Source organism: Phragmites australis, chromosome 16, assembly GCF_958298935.1.
Source record: "Phragmites australis chromosome 16, lpPhrAust1.1, whole genome shotgun sequence".
NCBI classification, from domain to species: domain Eukaryota; kingdom Viridiplantae; phylum Streptophyta; class Magnoliopsida; order Poales; family Poaceae; genus Phragmites; species Phragmites australis.
This window is the reverse complement of record NC_084936.1, coordinates 13,405,046-13,430,842: the sequence shown is the minus strand read 5'-3', so window position 1 is coordinate 13,430,842 and position 25,797 is coordinate 13,405,046. Positions and strand designations below refer to the sequence as shown.

General features: G+C 43.8%; 1 long non-coding RNA gene across 3 annotated transcripts; it reads left to right on the top strand.

Moving 5' to 3' along the window:
- Positions 1-14,163: 14,163 nt before the first annotated feature.
- On the top strand, positions 14,164-22,390 carry LOC133896287 (uncharacterized). Of its 3 annotated transcripts, XR_009905737.1 has the most exons (3): positions 14,164-14,920; positions 14,996-15,339; positions 16,071-16,341. It is a non-coding gene; the product is annotated as an uncharacterized LOC133896287 (long non-coding RNA). The 3 variants fall into 3 exon arrangements; XR_009905738.1 differs by lacking the exon at positions 16,071-16,341 and adding an exon at positions 22,095-22,390 and having other exon boundaries at positions 14,164-15,339; XR_009905736.1 differs by having other exon boundaries at positions 14,164-15,339.
- Positions 22,391-25,797: the final 3,407 nt, after the last annotated feature.

Genomic DNA, 25,797 nt, shown 5'->3' with positions numbered 1-25,797 from the left:
AAATACTCTATAAGGGCATGATGGTTGGAAGACAATGCAAAGATTATCACTGATGCCTAGCAACGGGCACAAGCCTCAAGCTTGGCAAGATCTATCACACGAACGTGTAGCACACATCGAAATAGTTTCAATCCAGTTTCCCCAGGTTGGAGGAGAAAGGCTAGATGATGAGCCCATGGCTCCTTCGGATACGATCAATACCGCCAATAATCCTCAAATGGTACAAGGTCCAATTACAAGAGCATGTGCATGAAAATTAGATCACCAGGTGAACTCGTTTCTCACTATTCATGCTTCCTTGGATGAATTCCTACTAAATTCTTGTGATGTTTTATTTCTTAGGAACATGGGAGAAGTACTACAACCTTTCCCAAACATCACCCCTCGAAGACTAAGTTTACTCAGACTCGAGGTTGAGCTCTAGTCGTGGTCGTGGTCGAAGTTGTGGACGTGGTTGAGTCGCAGGACAACACGTCAATAAAACGAGCATAACTCTCTCATATGAAGTCTGTTTAAGGTAATCTTGGACATACTAAAAAGGTCACAACGAGCCCTTTCCAATGGATATGAGCTCGACCAAATATTCCTTATAATTTAGTCAGAGTCAAAGAAATAAGATGTTGCACTACCATTTTGAACCTAGTTGGGCCTTGTAATCGTGTTGGGGTCAGAGTCCAGGTTGTGTACACCTCTTTCCATGGCTGCATAATCCTAGGTCGACCTCCTCACGTCCCTCCTATATATACACAGTAGCCATCATAGTTTAGGCTCGGGTTTTTCTTAAATTATTCTATTTTATACAGTTTCACCGCTTATTCTTTTTGTGGAACCAACTCGAGCACTTCATTGGTAAAGTAGCAATATTCATATTGTATATACCTTTTCTTTCTTGTTTTCTCAATTTTCTTGCAGGAAAAGCTTTCTTGGTAAGGTCAACCGTGTCTTGGCATGGTTGATAACAACGGAGTAGTGGTGTAGTGGTTGCAAGGGTTCTCGATCTATTCTGTTCAGAGCCTTTGGATCATTAATGTTAAAACTTCACCTATTGACTTATCATATTACCTTTCAAAAGATCATGCAAACGAGCATCGCTGGAACAGCCTAAGAAAGGGTGCAAGCCCTTGACCACTAAGTATGTCATGCAAATCCTCCCAGAGACTGCTTTGATCAAGATCTAAGTTATGAGAAAATGAACATCACAACTAGGTGGAAAATCGAGATAGATCTCCCAGAAGTGTTCATGTTTTGAGAATCAAGTTGATACGATTCTTGAAGGTTAGAGCTACATCTCTAACTACCGAAGAAGGGTTATGGAGGTTACCAGGTGTCGGACTATCACACCTGATCTTTGAGGAGTATGTTAGCCGGATAGATTCTGACTCGGCATAATGGAGAAGTACAATGAAAGCTCTAATTTATTAAATTCCTCTAGATCTATACAACATCTATCCAAGCAGTCGGGGGAGATGAGAAGGTTTTGCATTGTTGAGTTTGAGTCCATCATTGGTGTCTTTGTTGTTTGTCTTGGTCATCGTGTTCTAGTTTCTAGCATCGAGTCTTTGCTGTTATAGTCGTCGGGTATCCTAGCTAGCCTTGTTTGCTATAGCCGAGATTGTATCTCTAGTCGAGTCGACCATCAAGTCATGTTCTACCATTAGTCGCTTTAACCATCTACTCGAGTTCGACCACTAGTAGAGTTGACCATCAAGTTATGATCAACCACTAGTCACTTTAACCATCTACTCGAGTTTGACCACTAGTTGAGTCGACCATCAACTTGTGTTCGACCACTAGTCGCTTTAACCATCTAGTCGAGTTCGACCACTAGTCGAGTCGACCATCAAGTCATGTTCGACCACTAGTCGCTTTAACCATCTACTCGAGTTCGACCACTAGTCGAGTCGATCATCTGCTCGGGTTCGATCACTAGTCATTTTTTACCACCTCTTTGGATTCGACCACTAGTTGGATTCGACCATCCTTTTGGATTTGACTATCCATTTGATTTTGCTTCCATAGTCCAGTTGAGTATATCTGTTTCTGGCTGCTCTCGAACATCACCATACACCCTTCATATCGAGCATTGTCTGACAAAGTTCGAGTAGCAACCCACAGCCGAAACAGAGGTAGCCAAAGTTCAGAGAGAGAGAGAGAGAGAGAGAGAGTAGCCTTTTTATTACATTTATACCCCTGCTCTTCGGGAAAAAAGTTTGTGACCTACGTACCTCACTGGTCTTAGAAAAGGCAGTAGAAGAATTTTTGAGTTTGTGTCACATTCGCAAAAAAAAGGAAAGAAAAGAAAAGCAAGCAAGACGTAAAGAGTGCAAAAAAAAGAAGCAATGAGTGCAAAAAAAAGATAGAGAGAGAATTAAAAAAAATCAGTTTGCATTGTGCTTGTGTATGTTATAGTTTTCGGCTTGCTTGAGCTAGTTCTAGGAACATGTTTGGGCCAGCAACTTTGACTAGTATTGCGGACTTTTATTTAGCTTTGCTAATCTGATTTCAATTATTGCTATTCCTTGCAACTAAATATTGTATGTTCAAGCTACACTTTCTCTCAATCATAACGGTTTCTCCCCTTGCAACTACCTCACTCGCACCTGATAAGGTATCACGAACCAGCCATCAATTGTGCCAACTGCGGTGATTGGTAAGAACACTTGCAAGAGTGTGGTAAGACGCTTGAGAGTGTATGACTCCACCTCCACCACCTAGTAGTCGATAGGGATAATTTATCTTTCGTTGTTTTCTATCTTCTACTAACCATGGTAGGAGAAGCATCAGATGCACAAGAGTGTGTTTTGAGGGAAGAGCTCACAATGGTGTTGAATGATCATCGACAAGCTATCAATGATGACATCGGTAAGAAGCTTCAGAGACAAACACTGCATTGCAATGACTTAATGATAGTATTGCCATGCTCAATAAACACTTTGATCGAGTGGTTAATTAGCCACCAAACCATGGGTGTGTGGATCCTCGTGGTGCAAACCATGAGCAGGAGGAGTCTGTCGCAGATGATGAAATTTTGAGGCAAGGACAAGACACCATTGATGCATAACAACGGGACCGATTAAACTTCAACCGTCAAGGTATGAGAGGTAATAATTTTCAGCAACATAACCTACGTGTTAATGATGATCCATTTGCTAAGGTTAAGTTTACTATACAATCTTTTGTAGGTGCTTATGATGCTGAAAAGTATTTAGATTAGGAGATGACGGTTGAACAGAAGTTTAATGCTCATTTAATTCCTGAAGTGCATAGAGTTAGGCAAGCCACTAGAGAATTTAAAAAATTTGGAATTATCTGGTGGAATAGAGTATGTTCAATGCTCTTTTAAACGTGATTTGTGTGAGAATTACAGCGCTTAAACCAAGGTGATAGATCCGTAGAAGAATATTCAGGAGCTACAAATTAGTATGTTGCGTTGTGATATTATTGAGGATGAAGAGGCTACAATGGCACGTTTTTATGGAGGGTGAAGGTGTGAAATTTAGGACATAGTTGATTATAATGAATACAATAGTGTTCCTAGATTGTTCCAACTTGCATGTCTGGCAGAAAAAGAATTGCAGGAACGACAATAAAGTTGAAGGAGTAATTTTGGAAGCACGATCACTTCAAAATCAACACTAGGACAAGTCAAAATAGCCCCATATTCAGCTACACGGTCTGCTGCCCCTTTCTTGAGTAGGACACATTCAGCAATACCTTTGACAACATCGCACGCTCCTGAGGTAAGCAAATTCATAAGTGTGCAGGGTCTAGCCAAGAGCTCTTCTTTGGTTGCTTCTACAGGCCGATCGACTGAGATTGTATGCCACTGATGCAAGGGAATGACCCACATAATGAAGGATTGCCCAAGTCAGCGAGTGTATATTATAACAGAAGACAGTGGATATGTAAGTGCTAGTGATGTTGAGGATGAATATGCTCTTGCAGCTAACCATGCAGGTGATGAGGATGGTCGTGAGACAGATATCGACCATGAGGAAGTGTTCGATGCCACTGCCACGGAGGATTATGGGATCCTCATTGTACAGTGAGTGTTAAGGACTCAAATGGAGCAAGCGGAATAGCTATAACACCACAATTTGTTTCAAATGTTCCTCATAGTCAAGGATTATCATGTTCGAATCATTATTGATGGAGGAAGCTGTAACAACTTGGTAAGTTCAAATATGATCAAGAAGCTTGCCTTGCCAACAATAAACCATCCTCACCCTTATCATATTCAATGGTTCAACAGCAGTGGTAAGGTGAAGGTAATGCAAACAGCTAAGGTGCATTTTTTTATTGGTTCGTACCATGATTGTGCTTGATTTTGATGTAGTACCCATATAAGCATGCTATCTTTTGCTAAGACGACCATGAGAGTTTGATACTGATGCAACACATTATGGTACAAGTAATAAGTACACTCTTATGCATAAAGGAAAAGAAAATAACTTTTCTACCTTTAACCCCTGCTGAAATTGTGAAATGTGAACAAGAGATGTCTGAAAATAAGGGAAAATAGTTTGAGAATGAATATGAAAATCAGCAAGTAGCGAAAAAAGTTTTTCCACCCAAAAAAGAGAAAGCAACAACAACTTCTAAGTCCGATGGAATTAGACTAAAAGGGTGTGTTATGCTTGCTACTAAATCTGACCTTGCTGAAATTTGTTATATTAAGCTGCCATGCTATGCTTTGATATGCAAACATACTTTAGTTTCACTTGAGAATATATCTAGCTCTTTGTCTCCTAATGTTGCCAACCTTTTGCAGGAGTTTATGGATGTATTTCTAGCTAAGGTACCCCCAGGATTACCACCTATTCGAGGGATTGAACATCAAATTGATTTGATTCCGGGAGCAACTTTGACAAACCGTGCTGCATATAGGACCAACTCGGAAGAGACTACGGAAATTCAGTGACAAGTCCAAGACCTTTTGGACCGCGGGTATATACGAGAAAGTCTTAGCCCTTGTGTTGTTCCCGTCCTTTTGGTTTCTAAGAATGACGGTAGTTGGCGTATGTGTGTTGATTGTAGAGCTATCAATAATATTACTATAAGATATCGTCACCCTATCCCTAGGTTAGATGATATGCTTGATGAGTTGAGTGGTTCTATAATTTTCATTAAAATTGACTTGCGAAGTGGATACCACTAGATTAGAATGAAACTTGGAGATGAATTAAAGATTGCATTTAAAACTAAGTTTGGTTTGTATGAGTGGTTAGTAATGCATTTTCGGTTAACTAATATACCTAGTACTTTCATGCGATTGATGAACGAATTTTTACGTGCTTTTATTGGAAGATTTGTGGGGTATATTTTGATGATATCTTAATTTACAGCAACTCACAAGAACAATACTTTGATCATTTATGTTATGTTTTTAATGCTTTGAGAGATGCATGTTTGTTTGGTAACCTTGATATGTGCACCTTTTGAACGAATCGAGTCTCTTTTCTTGGCTATGTTGTTACTCCACAGGGAATAGAGGTGGATGAAATAAAAATCGAAGCCATAAAGAGCTGGTCAACTCCTGAGACTGTTACACAAGTGAGAAGCTTTCATGATCTTGCAGGTTTCTATCGGCGATTTGTACGGGATTTCAGCACCATTGCTGCTTAATTAAACAAGTTGACAAAGAAAGGAGTAGTTTTTAAATGGGGACCTGCACAAGAACAAGCATTCAAGTTGTTGAAAGAAAAGCTCACCCATGCTCCATTGCTCCAACTCCCTGATTTTGGTAAGACCTTTGACCTGGAATGTGATGCTAGTGGTATTGGTATTGGTGTGCTAATTCAAGAAGGTAAACCTATTGCTTATTTCAGCGAGAAATTAAGTGGGCCAAGTCTGAATTATTCCACTTATGATAAAAAAATTGTATGCTTTAGTCAGATTGCATCTATCTGTTCTTACTTGTGTTCTCGATTCGCTTGCAGGAAAAGTCTTCTTGGCAAGGTCAATCACGTTTTTGCATGGTTGATAACCACGGAGTAGCGGTGTAGTGGTTGCGAGGGTTCTCGATCTATTCTCTATTCGGAGCCTTTGGATCATCAACGTCAAAACTCCACCAATTGACTTATCATATTACCTTTCGGAAGATCGGGCAAACACACATCACTAGAATAGCCTATGAAAGGTTGCATGCCCTTGAGCACTAAGTATTTCATGCAAATCCTCCCAGAGACTACTCTGATCAATATCTAAGTTATAAGAAAATGAACATCGCAATAACGTGGAAAATTGAGATAGATCTCCCAGAAGTTTTCAAGTTTTGAGAATCAAGTTGACACGATTCTTAAAGGTCAGAGCTACATCTCTAACTACCGAAGAAGGGTTACAAAGGTTACTGGGTGTCGGACTATCACACTCGATCTTTGAGGAGTACGTTAGCTGGATAGATTCTGACTCGTCATAATGGAGAAGTACAATTAAAGCTCTCTAATTTATTTTAATTCCTCTAGATCTATACAACATCTATCCAAGTAGTCGGGGGAGATGAGAAGGTTATTGCCAATTACCCCCCCATGACACTTGAAAGGTCTGCCCGTTCATTGTTGAACTATTTGTTGGCAGAATCAGTCTACTCATAGGAAGACTTGTGTGACCTTTTCTTGGCTAACTTCTAGGGGACCTATGAGCGTCCAGGGAAGGAAGACAACTTGCATGATCTTCACCAGGAGAATGATGACACTTCACATCAATAGGTTATGTAACAATAGGAATATAATTTGAGATTTTTGACAAGGAGTGTGGAACAAGAGGCTAATTGAAGATATGGATATGTGTCTAATTCATAGTGTCAACAAGCTATTTGAGATGGTCGATTGTATGCTGCTGTAGCAGAAGTAGTCGAATAGAGCCATTCCCTCAACAAGGTGGAAAAGATGCCACACCCTAGGCTATAGGGTGAGACCTCTAAATCGGCTCATAAGAACAAGCTTAAGAAGAAAGCCGATAACACTAAGAATAAGGTTGAGGCACCAAATGTTATGGCCATGACTCATGACAAGAACTTCAAGTCCCATCATTTTTGTAACAAAGGTAAAAAACCATCATCAAAGGAGGACACAAACATAAGGTGGTGTCCTATTTACAAATCAGATGCACATGACTTGTCTACTTGCTTTGTCTTGCTTAAATAGGTAGAAAAGAACTTGAGAATGAAGAACTCGAGTAGGCCATCTGATTCTAAACCTTAACAACATGAAGAAGATGATGAGGATGATGATATGTTGTTCCAAAGTAGTGAGCATACCATCAACCTCAAGACTCCACGTACTATCCCTTGAAATCAACTCTGCAAGCCCTAGCAGGTGTCTGGAGTGACTCTCAATGTCTGCTTCCCCTACCTCATGGCAGCATTTGATGTGACCTACCGTTGTTCTTCTTACTCTTTGAAGCATTATAGATGTCTTGCTGATGATGTGTCCAAAATCTATCACCAATGTTGAGGTCCCTCTAAGGTGGGAACCACTCAACCTCTGGCACCAACCTGAGCTTCTTCATGCTAGCTCCATCCCAAGTGGAGTATTCGGTCACTAATCCTACTTGAGCAAGATGAGCAAAGTCACCAGGACTCATCCCATGTAGGGTAGAAGTCGTACAATCACAAAGAGAGGAAGTACAATTGTGACTATGAGGTGAATGAGGAGCTATCTTAGGTGTTTGTTGAGCTACACATCTCCTCTTTTGCCTCCCAGAAGGTATTATCTCAGACTCTAAGGTTTGAGCTAGACCAGCTACAAAACTAGGGTGCCCTCTGTGTCTAACCCAACATTGGACAGAATAGCACGAGCATGCAAGGAACACCAACGCTTGAAAATTCCCAGCCAGGATGAATCCAGCTCAAGAAGGTGAGAAGGTACCTACTGATTCTGAGTAGTTTCTCTTGAAAGAATTATGAGCTTAGCTCTTGTGATTTGCTTGTCACTTTCCGTAGTGCTCTCGCTGGAGGCGGCTGACAAGAAAACCAAGCTTCTCTTTGATGCAATCCCCTCGTCTAACCGCTCGAACATCCCGGTCCCCATCGTAGAGATGGATCCCGATGCTCAAAGGAGGATCATATCGGTAAGTCTCATGAACATTCTTGTTCTTTAATTTTCCTTTCTTTTTGAGTAGTCATTTCCATAGTGATGGACGTTGTGAACTTGGACAACATCTCGGGTGTGGGCTGCCTGATCCAGAGGCTGAGAACATGGGGGCCCTAGCTACAGACTCAGATGATGTTATCATCATGAGTAGCGTGGGCTCGAGCGGGAGTGGCAGTGGCATCCATCTTCACAGGCCCCATCCATTGCCAGCAGCGCGGAGTCAGAGGGGGATGAAAATGCGGAGGCTGACTCACCAACAGAAGATTCCAAGCTACCGAGGCCAATAGCTTAAGCTCTGTCAGTTCTCACCAACCCCGTGCTGACCCTGTAGCTGGAGATCCTACCCTGGTGATGACTTTCGGGGGTCCTATCGCAATGCGAGCACTCGGAGTAGTGGCCCTAACTCTGGTAAGTTAAGCTTTTATCTAGAGCCTTTGCAACTGCATCATTTTTTGACTTTGGGTACTTTTAGCCCCTAGCTCAGGACCGCGGGAAGGCAATCGTTACAACGGGTTTGTCGGGCAGTGTTCCCCCAGCCCCGTTGAACTCGGGGACCAAAGGAGGCGCGCCCTGGAGAAGATGCTCAAGATGTCGGTGTCCCTCTTGATCCTGGTGAAGCCTTCTCTGGCCAAGAAGCGGCCTAGGCATGTGTAAATGCTGTAGACCTTTTTCTTATGTCAATAGGAGAACATTATTCAAATTCTTCATTCTTTTTCCAGGCTACTCGGAGCACCACCTGCAACGCCCAAGCCTTTGCCTTCCCATGCCGTGGTCGTGACCTCTTCCGAGGGAGATATGGGGAGGCTCAGTGAGCCCATTGTGTTGGTCGCCGATAGCTAGCAAGATGATCCTCTGGCTTACCAAGCTATCCCCCTGAACTAGGTGCACGGGCTACCTAGGGATCTGACTTGCAAGCAGATCATCGAATGTCCTCAAGATCATAATCCAGATAGCGTCTACTCATCCTTCTACACGATAAGAGTTTTCCTATAAAACTATTACTTAGTTGATGTAATAATGGGTATTGACATGAGATTTTGCAAATGTATGCAGTATGGCTGAAGAGAGTCCGTTAGGAGGCCTAGTGAGCAACCACCCGAGTGCCCACACTTGAAGAAGATGCCATCGTGTTGCACCAACAACTCTCCCATGTCACCAGCAAGAAGGAAAGGTCAATCACCGAACTGGAGGGCCAGATGAGGGGTATGCCTCTAGTATTCCTGATTTGCCATCTCTTCAACTTGTTGCTCTAATATGCTGCCCTGCAGAACTCTCTGCGGCTCGTGAAGCCATGGCCCAGGAGGAGGCCAAGATGTCAGCTAGCAAATCACTGTTACCCTCAACATCTTCGAAAGGGCGCTTGTCGGAGTTGGACTTCAAACTGAAGCTGTTGGCGGAGATGATGCCACCAGGCTGGCCACTCGGGTGACCAAGTTCATCGAAGCATTTGGGGGATTCCAAGGGAAGGTGGCCGAGAACCTCACCAACCAGTCCTAATGGAGCGCGAAGCACGTGGTTGCCTTCACGCTGTCCAATCTGAAGGCCCACTACCCGGAGATCGACATCGACATTTTCTAGTAGGACTTTGGGGACGAGTCAAATGAGTTTTTAGTGCAGAAGGTAGAGGAGGTGACTGGGGCAAACAAAGCTTTTGTGAATGAGATCGACTTCATATCTTTTTCTTTTTCTTTACCATGTGGTCTGTAATAAACACTTGGTAGCTTTTGTTAGTCTGGTAGGAATTTAAACGCTTTTCACGTTTAACATGAATACTTCATGCTAGACTCTTTTGATAGCATGTCGTGGTCTTCTTACTGACTTTTTTCCTTCAATTAGTTTAGGACACATCAATTGCTAGTTAGAGCACTTATTATGACTAGCCTTAGGTCCGCTTCAGTGGAAACATCATAGCCCCTAGTCACTCGTGGAACGTGATAGGGAGCCTTTTCATAACTCTGAGTTCGCAACGTAATGATCCTTCTCTTCTCATTGGACTATACTTTCAGAAGGTACAAAATATGTTGTTTTTGGTTTCCAGTGCCTAGTACTTGTTAAGCCCCTTACTGTCTATTCAGAAAGAAGGGTTTTGGGTAGGCAATCTAAATAGTAAAAACATAATAAAGTGAAGAGAGATCATATTGCCTTTGGGTCGAGAGAAGCTTTCCGTTGCCCTGGGTGCGCATTTGGGATGAAGAAACCGAGAAATGACTTACCTCGTTTGTCTAGCGTGAGGATGCATAGAAAAACAAGATTGGAAAAGAATTTGATCTACTTCCTAGGCAATATGATCTTTATTATTACAAAAAGGTACTCTTAGTACTTACACTTGGGACCTACAGAGTTTATTGACGACACACGAGCTAATGTAGACCTATTATCTTAAACATAAATGACATAGACTAGATTAAGCTGATAAGCAATGACCCTTATTACTTCAGGGTAGTATAGGCGCTGTTGCATGGGCTCCAGACCAAAACTATATAAAAACCCTTGTATGTTCCTTTTTAATTCGTCTACTCGAAGCATCAACCATCTTTTCTACAAGTTTGTAAGATCAAAGGTCCACCAATCATCGACATGTGCTATGATTTATTTTGGTTAGATAGGTATTTGAGAAAGAAGAGAAATAGCTAAAGAAGACAAATTCTAGAGGAAGCAAGAAGTATTAGAGTATAGAAACACTTCTATACCTCATTAAAATGTAGACCTACACCGGAGAGGAGCTACTGTCATCGCAGTTGAAGAAGATGACTAATCAATTCACTCAAGAGAAGCGTCTTCACCGGAGAAGATGACCCTCGATGCTGGAATTTGAGTAGGCAGTGGTGGCGATTTGAAACCCTAGCTCTGGGTGCCCACGGCAGAATAGGTTCCACATGTAGCGAGGACAACTACCGGTGATAGAGGAGCTCTGGTTAAGTTGTTACCAACCACTTCAACAATGACATGATGGTAGGAAGGAGGCCATAGGCATGGGTGGCACAGAGGGCGACAACAATGTTGAATAGTGGTGGGTGCGATTGAGTGGGGAATTAAATTGAGTTTTGACGCAATCAACTTGGTGGTGAGAGAGGGTAAACAACGAATGATGACTGAAATCAAGCGTGAAATGATGAACAATTCAGATCTAGAGATGGGCTAACCGTATTGTATGATGGCTCAATGAATTGTATGGTGACTAGGTGGCTAGAGAGACATAGACACACTATATTATGCAATGACAACGCAGTATTGTACGACGGTCCCACCGTATTGTATGGTTGATAGAGAAAATATCTCAGCTGATGTTTTACTCTTTCTAGTCCAAATTTTCCATAATAACTATAAATGAACTCGTATTTGTACTATAATGAGTCGATCACCTCTCTCATAACTCTCCTTTTGAAATACTTCATATTTTCCATAGGCTACATAGTAATTTTTGCAAGAGAAAACCAAATGGCAATAAAACATGAGGGAGAAAACTCGAAGGAAATGTTTGAACCACATGACCTACGAATTCAAAGATTGATGCTATCAATAGGCTTGAAGCACTTATCAGTTTGATCACATTTCGTGGGATGTAAGATTTTATTGACAATTAATAACTACCCCTAAATGTGATATCCACCTTTGTGAACCTCTACCATCATGCATAAGCAATGCAAGCATATAATACAATGCAAGAATTCAAACATGACACATATCCCAAATGAAATGCAAGAAGCATAGCATGGCATGGTCATATGACATTTGAAGCATCAAGCACGTTGTACTCATTCCTCAACCTACAAAACGTTGCCACATCCAAAGGTTTTATGAAGATATCTAGTAATTGGTATTCCAACCTAACATTTTTGAGCAAAATATCATTATTAGAAACATGATAGATATTCTTTGTGCAAGAGTGTTCAACGGGGTTGTTTTCTATCTTAACCGCACTCTCATTGTCACAAAGGAGAAGAACTTTGTCAAACTCTACACCATAATCTAACAATGTTTGCTTCATATAGAGAATTTGAGCACAACAAGCACCAACCATTATATATTCTTCTTTGACAATGGACAAGGCTAATGAGTTTTGCTTCTTAGAGCACCATGAAACTAGTGAGCGTCCAAGCATATGAGATCCTTCCGAAGTGCTTTTATGGCTTACTTTACAACCAGCAAAATCCAAATTGGAATAGCCAAGCAACATAATTGTGCACCTCTAAGATACCAAAGACCTAGGCTTGGGGTGTGCTTGAGAACCCTAAGGATTATCTTGACCGCACAAAGATGCGACTCCTAAAGGTTTGCTTGAAAAATAGCACATATGCACACACTAAATATGATATCCGGCCTAGATGCGGTAAGGTAAATCAAGCTACCAATCATAGAACAATAAAGCTTTTGGTCAATCAGTTTAACTCTCTCATTCAAGTCAATATGTACATTGATAGGCATAGGAGTCTTGATTGGCTTAGCACATCCATCTTGAAGTGTTTGAGAAGATCCTTGGTACACTTCTCTTGATAAATGGATGTCTCATCCTTCAATTGCTTGATTTAAAACCCAAGGAAGAAAGTAAGCTCTCCAATCATGGACATGTCAAACTCCTCTACATCATACCTCTGAATTCTTTGCAAAAACTCATCATTAGTTGATCCAAAGATAATATCATCAACACAAATTTGACAAATAAAAAACTCATCGTCTATGCTTTTTGTGAATAATGTAGTGCCCATCCTCCCAATTTTGAAGCCCTTCTCAAGTAGGAAGTCCCGAAGACTCTCATACCAAGCCCTTGGAATCTACTTGAGTCTATATAACGCTTTGTGTAACCTATAAATATGATTAGGATATTAGGGTCCTCAAACATAATTGATATAGCCATTTAAAAATTCACTCTTCACGTCCATTTGATATAACTAAATATCATGAGCAAACAAATGCAAAAAGTATACAAATGGCTTCAAGCCTTACCATTGGTGCAAAAGTCTCTCTAAAGTCCAAACCTTCAATTTGAGAGAATCCTTGTGCAACTAACCATGCCTTGTTGTGCATCACTACTCCATTCTCATTTTGCTTGTTCCAAAACACCCACTTGGTGACAAATCACTTGCTTGTCTTGATACATTTCTTTAAATATATGTACTTAATTGCTGGTGAAGTTGTTGAGTACTTCTTACATGATTATTACCCAATCTGGGTCCCTAAGAGCTTTATCTTACATAAGAGGGTTCTGTCACATCCCAATTTAATTCATATTAACATGCATTTCATAAGCATTTATGAGCATTTGGATGAATTATGCAAATTTTTGAATTGGTTTGAATTCAAATTGAATTAAGAAGAGAAAATCATGTGAAATAATAAAAATCCTAATAAATGGGGTATCACAAAAGGCTTAACTTTTTCACATATCACCTAAGGTTGGACATAGTTTTATAAATTATTAAATGACATGAGAAGAATGTTAGTGAATTTTCTCAGTTTTTTGAATTAATTTGATACCTTACAAATTACTAGAAGTTATTAAAATAGCCAACTTTGAAGAATTTTAATTTCATTTGTACTCTAGCTTTTTGGATGAATCCAACTTAAATGAGTTTCCCGTGAATTATAGCTGCTCCAAAAAAGTTTTCGATTTTTTGGAGCATAGCAACACCTCTGTCCAAGCTGAGAAAGTGGGAGGGGAATAATGGAGTTTCTAATGGGTACTGTTAATTGGACTATCCTTCTTCGTCCACTTCACAAAACGCCCACTGACCGAGCTCCACATCTGGCAACCATTGACTGACTTTGGGCGATGCCACAACTACCTCGTGATGCTTAGACCATCGATTTCCTTCGCGGACTGAATCCTTTCGCGAAGAGATTCTCGTTTCTTTTAGGGTTTTAATAATTTTTTTTCACGGTTTTCGTAAAAAAAAATTCTCAAAATTATTCTTTTTAGGATAAAATTTTCTCTCATTTTTCTTCACGAATTTCATATAAGAAATTTTTTTGAAGATAAGAAAATGAAAAAAGAATAAAAAAATCACTAAAAAAATGAAATAAAAAATATATGATTAGACTCGTCTGATCTCTTCCTTTACCTCCCCCTCGCCTCACTCTCTCCCTCTCCTCCATCCAATTTTCCCCAATGGGAACAGCCGAGCGCACCACCGTTACAGCACTGCTGAGCTCCGATCTCACCCACTGAGCGGCACACCGCCGAGCAGAGTGCTGAGCTATTTCTCCACCACGTGAGCCCATCTCTCCCTCATTTCCTCTCTCTCGGCTGCAAACAGCAGCACCTCGCTCCTCCATTTTTGACCACTGCGTAGAGCTCTTCTCTGCGCCATCTCACCGCCTATTCACCGTCCTCGTGCAGCTCCAGCCCACTCAGAAGCCTGGAGCAGCACGGGAGCGAGCTCCTCTACCGGTTCCCCACCTCCTCTCGTCGATACCCCGCCGTTTCCGTTGGTTTCCCGTTCGGCCGCGCGCGCACAACCACCGCTCTGTGCAAACTTTCTCGCTCTCCTTTGTTCTGTCCTCAGCCAAGCAACAGAGAGCAGCGGCTGCATCTCCTCCCTATCTCCCTGTCCTCCCCTGCCTCTCGCTTTTCCTCTCGCGGCCGAGCGCCAGCAGTAAACTCCCCACTGCACACCAAAAACTCTCTGCCCAGCCGCGCCACCATGAAAGCCAGCATCGCCAAGCTCTTTCCACCCCAACCGAGCCTCTGGTCGTACTTAGGAAGGTCGTGTAAAGTTTTTTGCTTCATTTCTCATGAGAATCCCTGCCGAATCAAGCTCTCGCGCATCGTTTTGCTCAGCTCCGACCGCGGCAACCGAAGCCCGCCATTGCCGAATCCGCTGTAACAGGTTGAGCTCCAAGTCATTTTCTTCGGCTGTGGAGTCCTTCGGATCTTATGCCTCAGTGGCTTTGACTCATCGCAGAATCGCAGCCGAGCCAGTGCCGCTGTTTTCCCTCCCGCCGCCGGTGTCCGCCACCATCGATGAAGCTCCGTGCCGCCGAGGCAAACCGGGCAGCTCCTCCTCCGTCGACACTCCTGGGAGCTCGGCCGTGGTGCTCTGAAGGCGATGCGTGCGCGGATCTGGTCTTCCCAGATCTCCAGCGACACTGCGCCGTCAGTCAAGCCGCCGCCTCGCCACCGTGAGGCCGGTCAATGGCGAGATCTCCTCCCTGTGCCGATTTGACCGCAGTCAAAATGCTGACCAAGGTCCACACGAGACCGGCCTCATTGTCTGTCTCAATGTGTAGGTTCATTTCGGTGTGAAAGGTATTGGCGCCTTTTAACTCGGTTAAACTAGAAAAGGGGTGAAATCTAATTTATTGAACTGTTAATTCGGCAGGACATTGAAAAATGCATAGAAAATTCAATACTGATCCAAAAATGGAGAAACCACTTGTGTTAGCTTGTATGGTCCTACATATAATATGAAATTGCTAGTGCTCATTAAAATTGTAAATTAATTTCTGTAATGATTAAATTGTGTTAAATCTTGTATAATTCATGACTAAATCATGGAAAGGTTCAAAATTAGTGAATCCAGTTTTATTAGTCTTGTAAAAATAGATTACTGCTTTGGAAAAGTTTTGGCAACGATGTTATAGTAGTTTGATCCATTGTTTTAACGCATGTTTGTTATCACATTTATAACTTCTAAAAATTGTACAGAAAATAATAAAAAACATTTAGGGACGAGACCATTTTTAAAAAACTTTATTGATGTACATTTACACATGAAAAATAGTGAATGACATGTTAGGTGTTATCTTAATATCAACTTGGTTTAAATGTGTGTCTTTTATTTTATTTAGTCCTTTTGGACAACAACTTATTGTTTTGTTCATACCATGAGCATGTGCACTTTAAATTCTATGATTGTTATTTTATCATGTTCATTACTCAGTGCACTACCCTTATGTACATTTGCATGGTGTTGGGAGCATTTTTCATTTTTCATTAGTATTTCATGCATATTAATTGTGCTATACCATCTTTTTTAGCGATCGACGAACCGAAGAGTGACGATATTCTTGAGTTGGAACTTGTGGTTGATCTTGCTTGTGAAACTGAGTACTAAGGCAAGCATATATGCATATTTGTTTTTCATATTTTGGTGAATTGTTGTTGGTTAATCTTGCTAGTTATTGCTAGTATCATGTGTGTATGTTTAGTAAATTGATGTCGGAAATTTGTAACACCCAGTTTTATAGGAACAAAATCGGACACAACACATGTATGCCACGATCAAGTTTAATATATGTGTTTACATAATCAGTGTATCATTATAGTGCCATTATTACAATAACATATTTAACTTAATACAAAAGAGTCCGAGGGTCAAAGAAAACACAGCGAAACTAAAGATCTTTAGCACCAACGCTGCTTTCATCTTCCACATGCGTCAACCGGGGGCACTTCAGCCTAGAACAGCAACTTCGTGTCAAAGTTGTCTTCATCAAAGGTTGCAGCTTCATTGATGGCTTTTGAATAGCGGTAGAATGCAAGAGAAGGGACAACATGTGTGTCGGTGTATCAGGAACCGGGGTCCCTAAGTCCCGAGGCCAGGCCGGCCATCCGCCATGTGCCGCCATCCCGCGAGGTCCCTCCGGCGGGGTGAGGAAAGTTCAAGTCCCGGGAGAAGATGCTCGGGGCCACAGTCCCTGGTTCCCGAGCACCCCAGTTCCCTGATGATCCGCAAAGTATAAGTTCCGGGGAGAAAGTGCTCGGGGAAGTGCCCGGTCACCCCCGAGCACCCTAGTCCCCCGACGATCAGAAGAGCTAAGTTCCGGGAGAGAGTGCTCGGGGACTGCGTGCGGCAGCCCCCGAGCGCTCGGTTCCCCGAGGGTCAGTGTGAAAGTGCTCGGGAGAGAGTGCTCGGGGCTGCACGTGGCAGCCCCCGAGCTCTCGGTTCCCCGAAAAATCTGTGCAAAAGTGCTCGGGAAAGAGTGCTCGGGGTTGCACGTGGCAGCCCCCGAGCACTCGGTTCCCCGAAGGTTCGTGCAAGAGTGCTCGGAAGAGAGTGCTCGGGGAGGTGAACAGTACCCCCGAGCACCCAGTACCCCGAGGGCAAGGATAGGCATTCTCGGGAGAGAGTGCTCGGGGAGGCAACCAGTACCCCCGAGCACTCGGTGCCCCGACGACTCAGAAAGACCCCCGAGGCACACGCCGATGGGGTGTCAATCAGTCAGAGGTCCGAGGCCGCATTCAATGAGCATGTGTGGCCTGACATCCCCAACTGCTCCCATCGCAGTGTCAGTTCCTGCCATGTTTTGGTAGAGAGGCGTGGGGCCATTAATTGCACGGGTCCCGTCCTGTATCATCTGGTGTATCTCGGGATAACATCGCCAGGAACAAGGCGTTCCGTCTGCCGCCCTGCTGTGGCAGAGGAACAAGACAGGGCGGGCACGCCGGGTTGCTCTGCGGCTGCCCGGTGGGCCCTCTCTACGGCGCCCGTTGCTAGGGCGTTTATGGTGACAGGTGACCGGGCGTGCGCTGCGTTTTCCACCCTCGGTCACTTCACCCAGAAGAAATGATGACGCCTTTTCTAGTCGTGGCATCTTGGAACTTGTGCCCCCTCCTTCCCGTTTGGGGCATGTCGCAGCCGGCGAGTGCTTAAAAGAGCCGGCAGCACAGAAGAGAAGGATACAGCCAACAAACCACCCAGGACCCGAGAACGACCAAACAAGCAATCGAGTAAGAGACCGCAAGCATCGAACACAGAAGCACCAAGAGTCGAACCATAGACCAACTCAAGGCATAGTCCCTGCCCAAGAACAAGGAGCCTCAAGCTCTTAGTTAGACAAATATTCTTGTAACCAGCAACATCCTTGAGGAACTTCCTCAGGACAGTTATTACATCTATACAGGAGTAGGGTATTACGCCCCCGTGCGGCCCGAACCTGTCTAATTTCCGGTGCATTTACTTCTCTTTGCACTAGATCATCACCCCCACCACCGGCCGTTGCATTTACTCTCATTCATTTCTCCGACGAACTTATTCAGGATCATCCCCCCGGCTGAATCTCTAAAAAGGGGTCTCTCGGGATCCCTGCGACAGGAGTTAATCCTCCGACAGCTGGCGCGCCAGGTAGGGGGGAACATCCCTGAATCTGTTTGTTTGTTTTCTTCCACAGAAAAAATGGCCGGTGGACACCGCCTCCAGCGTTCTAGCACCAGTTTCAGTGAGGAAATGCAGCCCCTCGCACAGGAGGTCCTAGCCGCTGCTGCGTCCCAGCAGCAGCCGCAATCTGCACGTGCGGCTTTCCCCTCCCAAGGGGACCAAGGTGTTGGGCCCAGCAGGGCCGCCGCCGCCGCCGCTGGTGCGCCTCCCGACCCCCAGCAGGTGGTCGAGACTCCGGCCGCCAGGTCCGCCTCTGGGCAGCGTCGGGTGCCTCTTCGGCGTAGGCTCACTTTCAGCGAGGCCGGTCCCGGGAGCGCGCTGCTTGCGGCGCACGCTCTCCTCAGGCATCCGCCTGTTCAGGCGACTCCGGAAACCCCGGAAGGCCGCTGGATCCAAGAAGTCGCTGCCCTGGTCGGCACTGCTCGCCGCCAGGTGTTGGCCGAGAATTCTCGCGCCACCACCCAGCGTGGCGCCACCAGAACCGGCCCATCAACGGGTAACGTTCGCACAGGCCGAGGGGCCTCTAGGCGGAGCGCCACCCCCCTGGCCACGTCCGAAGCCCAGGACCTCCGCTTGCGTCTCAACGAGCGGAGGGGCCACGAAGATGCGCGCGTCACTCTCGAGTGCCAGTGGGAAACCCGGCAGGAGGCCGAGGCTGAGGACCAAGCTTCCTCTTTTCCGGCCCACGACCGCGAGGGTTCCCCGGCTCGCCGGCATTCTCCGCCAAGGAGCGCCGCCCGCGTCACGGGGTTAGAGAGGTGGCTAATTAGTTGGCCAGACCGTATCCATATAGGCTTCGTAGTTGTACGGATTCACTTGGTTACATGTTCAAGAACCGGTCCTTAGGACCCCACACAGGAACAAACACAAACCTACTGAATAGCACCACCTCAAACCAACCATCCTGTTAGGATCCATATACCATGTTTCTACAAAAGATTACCACTCCTGATTTAAGTTGCATAGGCATTAGTCAAGATTAACATTTTCCCCAACTATGACTGCACTAGCATATACTACCTATTTTAACAGACGACAAGGAATGATCATACAAATCTAGTAAACTCTAACATAAGATTCCAATTTAGACAAGCATGCATAGAAGGAATAAAATAGCTACACATGATTCCTAAAACAGGGGCAAAATGTTCGGACACTTGCCTTCAGCAGAGGGTTGCTCAAAGTTTTCGAAAAATTGATCCTGCAGATTCCCGAACTGATCACCTTCTAAACAACACATCAAAAAAGCATACAAGTTAAACTACTAAGAACAGTAAACCAAACATTACTAAAACTAGGTAAAAATTCTATAAAAAGATTCTACACATAGCTACGAATATTTGAGCGTAAAAATCACGTAAATCGGTGCTACGAGCAAAAAGTTATAAGCTTTTGATGTTCCAGGGGCTTTTATACAAATTTTACTTAATTTCAGAGATTTTCTATATTTATTTTAATTATTAAAATCCTTTTTATTGCACCAGCTGACGCCATAAACCGAAATTGAATTATTTTTATGCTAAAAAAGGAAAAAAAGGATGGATCGGGTCCACAAGTTGTGAACCGAAGGGGAGGAGCTCGGTCCACCGGTCCACCATGGACCGTAGGTGTCGGCGGGCTAACAGCGGCGGGGCGGCCGGAGAGCGGCTCGAAAGGCACTCCGGCAACCGGGCTTCGCCGATGAGCGGCGAAAAATGTAGAGGAGCACGTGGGGTTCTCACATAAAGGTTCTCAAAGGCGGAGAGGCTTGGAGGACGGTGGGCGACGACGAGGTGCGGTTGGCAGAGCTCGGGCATGGTAGCGGGCAGTTTTGGGTGGTGGAGAGAGGTCTATGACCGATGCAGCGGGGTCCTCGAGCACCTGCGCACACGGTGATGGATCCCCTTGGTCAAAGAAGGCTCGCCGGTGGAGAATTGGCACGACGGAGCTACTCACCGGAGGCGGAGAAGGTGACGGCACCAGCGACAATTTTGAGTGAGAATAGGGGCGAGTGCGGGTGGGAAGAGTGCGAAAACTCGCCGGCAAGGCCTCGTGCGGCTTATAAAGGCGCAAGGGTGAGTGGGGCGGTTGGGCCACAAATAGAAACGGCCGGCAGCGGCGTGGGCCATCAAGGTGTCGGTTTCCTCATCAATTCGGAATTAGAGTGGGGGATTAAAGAGGGAAAATGGTGGGAAGGCTTTGATGGGGTTTATGGCTTCGATTCCGGCCGTTTTGGGAAGGGGAGAGGAAGTAGGGAGGCGTAGGATTGCGCGGCGACCAGCGGAGGGGAATGAGCCGGGCGACGGGAGGAGGAAGGGGAGCTTGGGCTCGATGGCATGGCGCAGCTATGGCTCGACACGACGGCTTGGCTTGAGCCAGGCCCACTGGTAAGAGAGAGACGGCGGGAGGGCAAAGCGGCTCCGGCGCGGGGTGGCTGACTCAACCGGATGGGCTTCGGCCCGAGAGAGGAGATGGGGATGGCGGAAAACAAATGGCCTTCGGCCCGGGTGGGAGAAGGAGGGGGAGCCGACCAGAAAGAGAAAAGGAGAGAGGGAGAGAAGGGGGCTGTGGGCTGGATTTAGAAAAGGATACGCCCCGAAAGGATTTTGGAATTAGGAAAAGCCTTATCTTTTTATTTTTAAATCGTTTTCGTAGAGAGTTCTTTAAAAGAGCATCTTCTAGCGTATTTTTGTAAATATTTTTCACGCATGAAAACCTATTGCAACTACGATAGCATGAATGCATCAAACATAAATATAACCCCTGGCAAATTTAAATTTAGAAGTTAATTTCTTCTATTTTGAACAAAAATCTACCTCTCCTATTTAATTCTAGCAAAATTTTAAACTATTGCAAAAATTGAAAGTTTAGGGTGTTACAGAATTGGGTAGCACCTATTTGTTGCACAAGTTCCTACCTTAATATAATGTTAATGTCTACTTAAAAGTAATCCGATACGCATAGCAATGTCTATGTTACCAGTAGAAATCGAGCGGTGGAATGTTCTATCATTCACGAGCTATATGGTTTAATTATTATTCACAATAAAAATGATATTGGAATAATAAGTTGTGAGAATTAGACGAGATGTAGGCGGTGTTAGCGGCAGATCGAGAGAGGGACCTAGATGCCACATACCACTTGTATCGTTTAAGCACCGTTTGTTGACGCTGTTGATTTAAGCATTTTTTTCATACTTTCACATATCCGAATAGGAAAAGGATAAGTGAAATATTGTAATTTGTCAAGTTCATTTGACTTATACGACGATGATATGAGCGAGCGAGCTTGAAAGAGGCACCTTAGGTTACTCCAAAAGTAGACCTAGGCGGCCTTCACATACTCAAGTATGAGAACAAAGGTTCGTGGTTGGTACGTGAATGGCTATCACGTTAATTATCGCTTCCAACTGATGGATTGTATGGAGGGTGGTCTCGTGTCATGTGGGTAAAGATGTACTCCCTTGTAGGGTGTAAATTTAGTTCGAAATATTACATTCTCAACTATGAATAAGCCTAATGTTCATTAGACGTCATTGTAGAGTCTCATTTGATATTTGTGGTATGGTAGTATGTTGGATGAATGAGGTGGTTCTTAATGTCTTATATTAAGGATATCATATGTTGTTATATGTGGGATGAGATGTGGTAGTTCCTTTATGTTTTAGGTTAAGATGATCATGTTAATATGTTGTCTATGATTATATTCTTATGGTCATGCTAGGAAACTCTAAGTGTTAAGTTATGTTGGGTGTTCATATGTTTATGTCATTAAATTATCTTTCACATAATTTAACTTTACCTTGTGATCTATTTCTTGCTAATCCATCAAAATGCATTATCCTTAGAGTTGGAAATGTATATATCCATATATGTAGGTCTTGCGAGTACTTTCGTACTTATTGTCTTTATTGATTGTTTTGTAGGTGAAGTTTAGGTGCCGACTATTTTTGCATCATCGAGAGCTGTGTTGTGATGAGTAGTTGATATACTACTACTAACCTTAGTCGGTTGCCTTGTGAACAAATGATGTCACATTTTTTTAGTTTCTTTTAATCGATTCGTCATTTATGTATAACCGTACAAGATATTACTTTATCACTTTATTAATAATCTAGTGTCCTTTCTTGTAGATTGAGAGGTCATAGAATTCATTGTAATATATAGAGCCTTATTAAATTATCAACGTTATCACATGAACAAGAATAGTAATTAAATTTCAGATATGAACACTTGTATATTTGTGATGTGATGTACATGTTGTAGAGATATGTGTTGGATAATAGTTTTTCTGGGAATTATTGAAATAGACATATTGGGACTACCGGAATTGCCTTCATTTCAATTGAATGGTGCATTGAGTCATTACATTAGTTGAGGTTTAATATGTGTCATGCTTTTTGGTAAGTGTATGTTAGCTCTCAACTTAAGTAGACAATCGGCTATTCAATTGAATTCAGTGCAGTTTGATCGTGTCTCCACATGTTCCAAGCAAGATAGAAATAAGGCCCCGCTTGGATAGGTTGCAGCTTCTGCAAAAGTAGCTGCTGGTTGGTTGGCCAGGGAAACGGCTGTGGTTGTTGGGCTTCTATGCTGGGAAGAAAGCCGTTTGGATAACTAGCTTTTGGTTAGGCTGGTTGTCTGCCGTAGCTGTGGCTGAATGAGGAAATGTTTGAAATACCGTTGGTTTAATTGATTAGTTGTAAATATGTTGTTAAAGCGTAATTGGCATGTTTGAACCCTGATAAAGCTATAACAACATATGTCAACCTTTCTCATACCCGGAACCACCCACTTTCAATGCCCCTATGGCATCGGGGTTACCGCGAGTGTGTCCCAGACACCTCTAGCTCCCCACCACCTTGCTTCTCCTTTTGTTTTTCTCTTACGCGTCATAGAATCGCAAGGCAAGTGTCAGCACGGCATATGATAATCAGCTTACCTTACCATTAGATCAGCATGTGGTCAGTATAAAAACTGCTAGAGCCAACTGCATCAATAGACGGCCTTAAACGATGTAAGCGGTCTATGGCATCCGGGCTCCTCTCCCAAACTACCTAGAGGACTCCCCCTGGGCAGAACATACCCCTAACACCGCCCAAATCTCGCCTCAATCTCACATCTCAACCATCCATCTTAACCTCATCTTTATATCTATGAACAGTGATTAAGCCCTAGGCTAATGAACAACGATAGCAATGTTGCTCGACTTCTACCGAGGACCTAAGCATTGCTATGCACTTCCAATAATCCTTGAAGGTAGACACCAACTATATCATCAAGGCTATAAGGATAAGGATTCATCAATAAGTCAATGTAGAGACAATGCATCAACATAGGTTATATCCTTATCAACCTGACACTGGACTCAACATATGCAAACATATATAAAGCATAATTTATCAATTTGAGACTCCATTTAATTTGAACAAAGGGTGCATTATGCTTAGATACTTGCCATGCTGCTTTGGGGTTTGCCTGATACTTCCTACACATAACTCACAGAAATGCGAAATGTTGGCGTTGTCCTCGATCACACTCACGTCACGCTCTGGTCCTTCGTTCACTAATGAAGAATGCATGCATTTGATGAGGACATCCCTCCTACGGATGCAAACGAAACTCCTCAAGTTGCTGTGCAAGGTCCAATTACTCGCGCTCGCGCTCGACTCTTAAATTTACAGGTGAACTCGTTCCTAAGCAATTCTTTTTGTGAGTTTGAGAATAAATTGCTACCTAATGATTTAATTGTACTTAGAAACACAGGAGAGGACCAGCAAGGGCGTGGAGAAGGCCTTCGAGGTGTGGAGGGCCAGCGCGGACGTCCGGTTCAAGATGGAGGCCCAAACCGATTCGATTTCGTTTCTGTTTCGGACTCTAGAAACAGCCCGCACTAAAACGGACGCCCAGGTTGCATACGGAGTCGGATTTGGGCGTACTATAGATGGATGGAAAGATAATTTCAAGACTCTTCCAATGGAACCAGTATCAGGCTCAAATTCATCTGGAGTTAACGGGAATCGTCCGAACAAGTTGACATCCAGAATCTGTCTCGGCGATGCGACGTCGTATTTTGGTCTTTGGGCTTTGTATCGTGTTGGAGCCCAATAGGGGCGCGTCCAGAGGGTCTTGCGCGACCCTAGAGTCTCCATAAACAGCCGTCGTGCCGTCGTTTAGGGTTGGGTTTTGCTTAAGTTAATCTGTCAAGAACAGTTCGCCGCTAGATCTGTTTGTGAGACCCCAACTTGTGAGCTTAATCAATTCATCTGCAATTTTCCAGATTGTGTTCTTCTTGGTTCTTGCTTGTGTCTTCGATTCGCAGGCAAGGATTAGCCTTCGTGGCGAGGTCAATCGCGCAGCGCACGGTTGATAACCCGAGGAGAAGTGGTGCTGCGATTGCGGGGTTCGAATCTTATTGATTGGAAGCCGGATCATTTGTGTCAAATCTCCACCAAATCGTTAGTTATCCCCACCTGACGGAAGATCGAGACCCCCTGTTCCCATCAAGTGGTAATCAGAGACTCAGGTATAACCGTCAGGCTTACCCTAGTTCGCGTGTGTTTCTGTCTTTCGTCCCATAGTCCACAAAAACAAAAAATTTAGGTTCTAGTTTACCCGTCCTACAACCGTGTTTAGCCTTTGCATAGTCACTTTCAGAGTCCGTAGTGTTGAGTTTATGTCCTAGTTGTGTCTTTGTTGCTGGTTTAGTGCGTGTTTTAGTTCAATTGTGTTTCCCCTTTGCAACCCTAGCCGCCACCTCCACAGCTCATAGCCGCGCAATTTTTTTTGATCGTCGTTTTCCTACCATATTTGTTTGATCCGGTGCTAGGGTTCATCAATTCCACCAGTTTCCACCATCATATACACCTACCCAGATCACCACGCCACTCCAGACCAGTGTCCATATATCCGCTGCCACCGTATCACCCCCCACCGCCAATCCAATTGTGTTTTTCCCCATCTGAAAATCATAATCGGAAGCCATAATTTCAAACGGCCATAACTCCCTCATACGGACTCCGAATCAGGAAATTTTTGATTCTACGGACATCTACACGAAATTTCCCATCCACTGGCCATCGCTTTGCCGATTTTGACGATTTTAGAATCCCCAAATTCGTCTCAGAAAATTGTCTGTTCGAGCTTCGAAGTTTTGGCACGCTTTTTAAAGATTTTGCAGAAATTTCCTAGGCCACATCTTAAGTCTGATTGAGCTGCAACTTTGTGTGGTTCCTTTTCCAGTGCGCCTATTGGAGAAAAAAATATCAAAAAAATAAAAGAAAAAAGTGAAAGATTTTGATTCCTACTAGTGCTTGGCTGTCACGATAGCGTCCATTGAGCTCGATTCCAGAGAGGCTGTTTTGCTGAATTGTGCTGGTTTTTGCCTAGTCCGTGAGTTGCTGTTGTTTCTCCTATCCATACTTGAGCCTTCCTTGTTAGCACTCCTGTTCTAGGACACGTATAGGCCAGCAACTAGGACAAGTGTACTTTGGACCTTTATTCAGCATTGCTATCTGTTATTGAATTGTGTTCCACTCACATACATTTTTTTTGTGTGCCCTCCGAGCTCCACATATCATCTTCTGATCAATACAGTTTTGACCTTGCAATCGCGGTTTCACTCCTTCT